This window comes from Asparagus officinalis, chromosome 5 (assembly GCF_001876935.1).
Source record: "Asparagus officinalis chromosome 5, Aspof.V1, whole genome shotgun sequence".
Taxonomy (NCBI): Eukaryota; Viridiplantae; Streptophyta; class Magnoliopsida; order Asparagales; family Asparagaceae; genus Asparagus; species Asparagus officinalis.
In genome coordinates this window covers 100,096,517-100,105,112 of record NC_033798.1, presented here as the reverse complement: position 1 = coordinate 100,105,112, position 8,596 = coordinate 100,096,517, and the positions used below count along the sequence as shown (strand labels likewise).

The 8,596-nt window shown below is 34.1% G+C and overlaps 1 long non-coding RNA gene across 1 annotated transcript; it reads right to left on the bottom strand.

Moving 5' to 3' along the window:
* LOC109843159 lies at positions 1,322–2,457 on the bottom strand. Its single transcript, XR_002247554.1, has 2 exons — positions 2,396–2,457; positions 1,322–1,588 (listed from the first exon to the last, which is right to left on the bottom strand). It is a non-coding gene; the product is annotated as an uncharacterized LOC109843159 (long non-coding RNA).

Genomic DNA, 8,596 nt, shown 5'->3' with positions numbered 1-8,596 from the left:
TTTTTGAGAAAATGGCCGTAGCGTAACTAATTACTAGTAATTAATAATTCTTTAATATAATGTTAAATAATCCTGAGTAACTATTCGTTAGATATAAGGTATTGTTAATAACAATTATTATTATAATTTGTAATGTTTTACATTCTTTTTGAATTATTATTATAGTACAAGTTATGTTTCAATAAAATATAGATAGATATATGGTATTTTTACTTTAAAAATTAAAAAATTCAATAAAAAAAACATATAAAAGAGAAGAGTAGGAAGAGATAGGATCCAATCTACTTGCATGGTATGATGATTAGGTAAATATCAGAGGAAAAAATGATGAAGAAAAGAAAATTATTACGGAAAAAAAATAGAGTTATGGTTTTTTGCCACCAAATTCTAGTCAAAGACTTAGGATAATTTGAGAGACTAAAACTCTCTCATTTGTATAAAAATATGTGTAAAGTGGGATATTTTTTTACAATCATCCCAATTTCATTTTTAATATAGTTCTAATTGACTAACACCTTATAATTTTATGCTACTTAAAGTCCTAATTGGCTAGCACTCTAATAAAGTTAAGTGTGAAGTTTATAATAAAGTTTTACCCTATAAATTATCCTAGTTCTACCTTTCAGTTCTACTTAATTACCCCTAAAGCTTTACTGTCAGGTTGGGCTTAGAAGTTAAGTGTGAAGTTTTTGGGCTCTGGGTCTGTGTTTAAGATTGGAGTTTGGCGTTAATCTTTGGGTTTTGGGTTGGATTTTGGCCGTGGATCAAGACCCAAAAACCGAGATGCAATGAAAGCAGCAGAATTTAATTTCCGTCAAAATACTTCGGCCAAGAAATTCTTCGGCCAAGAAATTCGAACCCATTAGTGTGGCATTCGAATTCCCTCCACCAACTCCTCTACTTCTATCAAACGCTCTCACATTCTGCCGGTGGTCTCGATATCTGATAGGATTCTTACCCTAATTGGGAGTGCTTTGTAATTGTATGTTTGCTTAACATGGCAGCATCGAAGCATGACAATTGACACCACTTGGATACAATGCAAACTGCTTTTTCAGTGTGAGTTTCTAGGGGGCACTAGTGCAAGAGTGTCATATTAGGGCGTTGGTAAAAAATTTCAAGTTTGCATAGGTGTTAAACGGGTGGGTTTGGGCATTAAATGGGCGGGTCATAAATGGGCGGGCATATTTTACCCATTTACCCATTTATGGCCCATTTAAGATTTTCTAATAAAGCCAGTGGAAATCATAGACAAGAAACGTTCTCAAAATGTTCAAACATGTCAAAGCAACCTGTACTGGAACAAGAATATACACAACACTTACATACCAAGTTTTTCGATTATATTAATAACAATATATGTTCTTCTAAGCATTACATAACAAGGGAAATAAACGAAAAGAAAAGGATAGAATTGCAGACCCAAGCATATAAGTTTACGAGTGCTACATTCAATTCCAAATTCAAATAATCGAGGCTGGCATACATTGCCATACAAACAGAAGGCATGCTTTGAAGAGTAGGCATTGTGGCGCGTTATCCAAGATGTCAAGGCACAAATTCCTCTCATACACAATATACCAAACACCTGCAAGTCATAAGAATCTTTATGTTAACACTACAATACAAAATAAACTAGTCGTCCTCATTTTATAATTTTTAAGAAAGAAAGCCCTTTGGAGAATGAGAAAAACCAAAGGGGAGTGAAGAAAATATAAATCCTGGGTTCTTTTTCTAGGGGATATTCCGAAAACAAAGGGACAAAAAACTAATTTCTCTAGAAGTAATGAGAACTTAGCAGGACACAAACAAAAAATGTCATAAACCAAGACACATATTTGGTCATTAGATACAAAATAAAATAACAATAATCATAAATATATGTATCATGAGTTAAGACATGTTTTCAAATGTGTAGAAAGACCCCCTCTGCACATGCTCTACCTTCACTTATGACTTGCGTCACGATCCATTTGTGCGACACAAAAATATGATGCGAGATGAAAAAAAGATATCACAAGTTATAATTTTTGTTGTAGTGAGTGTACAAAAGCAGTTTTTGATCTTAGAGGAGCTTACAAGTTTCTTAATGATGGAGGTCCAATATCATTAGCCTGACAGATCCGGATCCACTAGTTCTGACTTTTTACTTCAAATATACCCAAACTCGAAACAGGATCCAAACCCATTATCAGGACCAGTATTTATATGCTTAACTACATTCTCTTTTGAAAGGACAATCTTTGGTTAATTAATACTTATATATCCCAAATCCAACTTCAAATTTCTGATTAAAACGACTATTTATGTCCACATAAGAGAAACTTCACAGAGAGACAAACGGCAAGGCGAAGAGAACATAAAAAATCGTAACAGCTGGAAGAAAAAGTTAAACCTGCAAAGTCTTCAATCTTCCTTTTATCTTTTTCTTTATGAAATGCTCTTCTTTTGCCTGCAGCAAGAACAGTGAGCAATTAAAATAAAGTGGGGTAGAAGGAAGGAGGCTGTTAGACCCTAAAGGGGGGGGTGATTAGGGTCTTATGCTAATCTAATCCGATTTTATGCCAATTAAAACTTATTAACAAGTTATCCTAGCAAGTATGAAATACAACAATGTATATGAGCTAGGATAAGCAATATGAACAACAAGATATATCCTAACAAAGAGATATATGCAATATATGCAATGTATGTGCAAGGATATATAAACTCAAGGGTAAACAATCTAAACTAGATAGTGGGCAATATAATCAACAAGCAATATACAAAGGCGATATAAGATATAAACATAAAAGTAAGTGCGCCAATGCAATCACAAACAAACAATATGATTACGGAGTTCGGTCCCCACGACCTACGTCTCCGCTCCTCACCTCGAGGAGATCTCCACTATCACAACCGGGTTTTCTACGTTCACCCGAACAACGTTTACACCTCACAATACAATCACTATGCAATCACACCTCACACACTAAGTGTTGGTCCTAGCCCGTGTCAGGTTCATCAACCGACGCCACTCCTCTTAGGACGATCCCCGACTCTCGCCACACACTTCTCTCGGTGTACAAGTGTATTACAAGTGAATCCTCACAATTAGGCTCAATACAAAGTGTTTGTTCTCTACAATGAATGAGAACGAATTATAAGCTCACTCTCTAAGTTACACAATCCCACAACCTAATTATACTATGAATGTAAATACAATAAGCTCAAATGGTTGTGTGTGTACAAAGAGATAAATAAAATCAATCTAAACTCAATATGAATACTAGCTTAATAAAATGATAATCAAACAATATGAAATATAAAGCTAGATTGAGTTTAGAAAACTTCTCAATAGATGACAAGAGATGGAGGGAGAATAGTTGATTGCTCAAACTCTAATAGATGATCTCCTCAAGCTCTTGTGGAATTGAATTCTCAAACTCAAACACCCAATTGCTTAAAAGCTTCTAAACAAACTTAAACCCTTGTTTAAAACTCTTTAAACTTATTTAAAATATTTCTTGAGTACCCTTAGAAGTATGAGGGCATGGGGTATATATAGGCTCATGAAACAAGTCCAAAAACCAAGAAAAACACCCCCAAAACATTAAAATAAAAAAAAAACAGAACTAGTTGTTACTGTAGCAACGGTCGGCTGCTACAGTGCTTCGGTCGACCGGTACGGTCGGCCGAGAGGCATATGCAAAGCTGAGAAACGTCCAGAGACATTTCCGGTCGACCAGTCCGGTCGACCGGAGTTACTGCTGATTTGCTGATTTTAAAACGCTGTTTAAAAATATCAAATAAATTCCAAAAAATGTAAAACTTTGGGGAATGATTGTAGACATGATAATAAACATGCTACAATGACTGGTTATCAAAAAGGACTTCCCAAATGAAAAATATCATCATTTTACAAAATAGTCCAAAACATGAAAATATGAGATACTTGAATTTTGATGTTTTGACATAAACCAACTTTTGAAACTTTGTGAAATGTTTTTGTAGACTTAGTAAAACATGTATAAACTGATATTGAAGTCTATAAACTAAGAATACAATATTTTCACAAAATTGCATATTCTATGCAATGTTTTCAAAAACACAATTTCATATATATAATCGTAAAAACTCAAAACACATGTATGTATATATATAACTATATATATGCATAGAAACCAAAACTTATGTATATATATATAACTATATATGTATACGAAGAAACCAATAAATGTGTGTGTATAGATATTGAGCTTAGAGTATATAACACACATAATATAAAATCTAAAACTACGTTACCCAAGCAATCTTGATCTTCAATTAAGCTTGACTTGGTATACTTGCGGATGAAGCTTGAACTTGATCTTTAACTTGAATTGTATAAGCTTCAACCTGACATTCCGCCAACCTCCTTTGGATATGATTCGTTGAAGCGCAATCCATCCAACCTCCAACAACGTTGTTTGTCTACAATACATAGGAATGCACAAACACTAGACAAACAACATTAGTAGTAAATTGTTTGTAAATCATCATAAAAAACAAGAAGGTCAACAATCTCCCCCTTTTTGATGATGACAAACAATTTACAAAAAGGATATATGCATGAAAGGAAATGAATATATAAATTATAATTCACATGCATATAAACAAGAAAGAATATACATATACTCACAATATTTCTCCCCCTTTGACAACATCAAAAAGGGGACAAAAGGAATAAGAGAGCAAAAGCTCCCCCTATCAATAAGCATAGGTGAGTATAACATATAGAAAGATATAGGGATTGCTCCCCCTATCAAAATGCCTCATGAATATATGAAATGAAGATCATGGCAAACATATGTGAGCAAGCATAGATGGAAAATATGCTAAACACCACTCACATACAAAAAGACAATGAGAACACATATAAAATGTCAATATAAAAAAAATGTCTCGTATCAAAGAACATAAAAAATATGTATAAAAGTAGATTTATGAAATCAAAAGAAAGAACATGAGAATCACGCAAAAAGTTTTCAAATAAAAACAAATTAACCAAATGAAATCATAAATCAAAGTTTATAGCCAAAAAACAATGTTTGATCAATAAATAAAATTTCTTTGTAGGACTTGATCAAACCACATATAAAATACATTATAAGGCACGAATAGATGATCCATGAGCGCAAACATATAAATATCATCATATAAGTGAAATATAATGAATTCAAAGCAAAAATTCAAAACAAAATCTTTGACAAAAGAATTTCAAGAGAGGCAACAATATATCAAGCTTTTAAGATTGTTCCAACCCATATAATCATTCTAGCATCCGGTAAACATGATTGTGAATAAACACCCAATAAATCCGGAGGGTTATATAATTACAAACCTCTCATCAAAAACAAAACTAGGAATTATGAAAACAAAAGAATTTGACCAATAAAGGAATTGTTTTCTTAAAAGATTAAAATACATTTTTCAAAACCAAGAAAAAGGAAAATAAAAACTCTAAAATTTTTGGTTTAAAAAATTAAATTTGTTTTGGTACCCAAGAACTCTTGGTACCAAAAGATTTAGGGACATGACCCCTATCATTCAAGCTCAAAGCCCTAGGGTTATGAACCCATTTGGGCGCATTTAGTGCACGGGTCCGATCATAGCAATAATTATGTAAATGACCCATTCGATTACAATAAGTACAATGAAGAGGATGCATTTGGTTATGTTGACCATGTGGATGTGCACGAGGAACATTTGCAAGTAAAGATGGTCTTTTAAGATTATTTTGCAAATGAGAAACATTTTAAAATAATGTTGGTCTACTTGAAATATTTTGCGATTTAAAAACTTTTCGCAAATCAAAACAAAACTTGGCTAAGTGACCAACTCTACCACAAAAATCACAATGATACACATTAGCATGCTTATGATGAACAATGGATGCATGTGTGTGTACATGTGATGAAGAAGAAACCTTATGAGATGCACATGGAGTATTAGCAATCTTAGGTGTACATGTGATGAAGAAGAAACCTTATGAGATGCACATGGAGTATTAGCAATCTTAGGTTTGTGTGCATTATAGCAAAATTTAGCAAGGTGGCCTTTACGATCGCAAATAGAGCATTTGTAAACTTTGTCATACAAGTGTGCATAGTGTGTAGGTGATTTATAAGTTATGACACTAGATTTAGCACACTTGTCCATAAGTTTCTTATGATTATCAATGCATGTGTTAAAAGTTGAATCTAAGCATGATATGCGGTTTTTCACAAGATTCAATTTATCATTATGCATACAAGCATTGGAAATAGATCAAATTTGGAACCTAGCAACTCATGATCGGATTTTAATTCTACATGCTTGCTTTTAAGATCAATAAAATTATTTTACAATTTAGTATAGGCATGAGATAATCTTTCATATGCACAAGAGAGTTTATCAATAGATAAATCATTATCAGAATCGCTTACTACACAAGAGTTATCCTCTTGTGGCCGTGTGTATGATGCTCCACATGAACTTGAAGAAGAATCCTCCAAAGCTTGTCGGATTACCTCCAAGTCCCCTTGATGTGCTTCAATAAATTTCCCCAAACTACGTTGGATTTCCTCCAAGTTGCCTTGATGTGCTTCTATGAATTTCCATAAATTGTAAGCACTATCAAAATGAACAAATTTGTTAGAAAAGGATGAGTCAAAAGCATTAAGCAAAAATTCTAACAAAAGCTTGTTCATTGAAAACATTTTCTTATCATGATTGCTCCACTTGGATTTCTCCAATGTGGGCACAATGTAAGCACAATCAATAACTTTCCATAAGTCAATATTTTTAGATTCAACAAATAGTTTAAATCTAGAAGCCCATTGTGCATAGGAAAAATTAATGAACTTAGGAGCAATATTTGATTCATAGCCTAAACGAAATATATTCATATTCATGATATATATATGAAAATACGCAAGCAAGATAAAAGTAATCATAACTAGATTAGCACAAATAAGATAACTTGGATCTTTAACTCAAGACGGTTAGTCCTTAAATCAAAGAGCACCAAGCTCTGATACCAATTGTTAGACCCTAGAGGGGGGGTGATTAGGGTCTTATGCTAATCTAATCCGATTTTATGCCAATTAAAACTTATTAACAAGTTATCCTAGCAAGTATAAAATACAACAATGTATATGAGCTAGGATAAGCAATATGAACAATAAGATATATCCTAACAAAGAGATATATGCAATATATGCAATGTATGTGCAATGATATATAAACTCAAGCGTAAACAATCTAAACTAGATAGTGAGCAATATAATCAACAAGCAATATACAAAGGCGATATAAGATATGAACATAAAAGTAAGTGCGCCAATGCAATCACAAACAAACAATATGATTACGGAGTTCGGTCCCCACGACCTACGTCTCCGCTCCTCACCTCGAGGAGATCTCCACTATCTCAACCAGCAATATACAAAGGCGATATAAGATATGAACATAAAAGTAAGTGCGCCAATGCAATCACAAACAAACAATATGATTACGGAGTTCGGTCCCCACGACCTACGTCTCCGCTCCTCACCTCGAGGAGATCTCCACTATCACAACCGGGTTTTCTACGTTCACCCGAACAACGTTTACACCTCACAATACAATCACTATGCAATCACACCTCACACACTAAGTGTTGGTCCTAGCCCGTGTCCTCCTCCTCAAGTGCTCGGTTACAACCTCTCCCTAGGCACGTCAACCGACGCCACTCCTCTTGGATTCGACCCCGTCTCTCACCACACACTTCTCTCGGTGTACAAGTGTATTACAAGTGAATCCTCACAATAAAGCACAATTATGACAAATGATTGTTCTCAAAATAAGGTGAGAACTCAATTAAGCTCACTCTCAATGTCACAAACCCACAACCCTAAATTATACTATGAATGTAAATACAATAAGCTCAATGGTTGTGTGTGTACAAAGAGATAAATAAAATCAATTAAACTAAACGCAATATAAATCTAGCTTATGGAAATTATAATCAAAATAATAAATTGCTAGATGAGTTTAGAAACACTTCTCTAAAGATGACAAGAGAGTGGGAGAAGAGTGAATGCTCAAACACCAAAGGATGATCTCCACTTGCTCTTGTGAAATTTGCTTCACAAACAAAACTCTTAAACACTCTTTTAAACAAACACAAAACACCTTTAAACTTGTTCTCTTGGTTAAGTTGAAAGAGAACAGCAATAAGGTATTTATACCCACTCAAAAACTCAGCCAAAACCCCTAACAAAAGACAAAAACAGCCCCAGCAAACAGCTCAAAAAAATAATCGTTGGAAGCCAACGGATACATTGACGGTCGACTGGAAATTCTGTCGGTCGACCGACGGAGAACAAAAACACGAAGGACTGTTCTGGACCATCGTCGGTCGACCGACCGACCAACTCTCTGCTGCATGGTGACGAAAGAACAAATGATCGGTCAACCGGTGCGGTCGACCGAAAACTGACACAGCAGAAAACTGATATGCTGATTTAAAACACTGTTTAAAAATATCAAATAAATTCCAAAAAATGTAAAACTTTGAGAATGATTGTAGACATGATAATAAACATGCTACGGC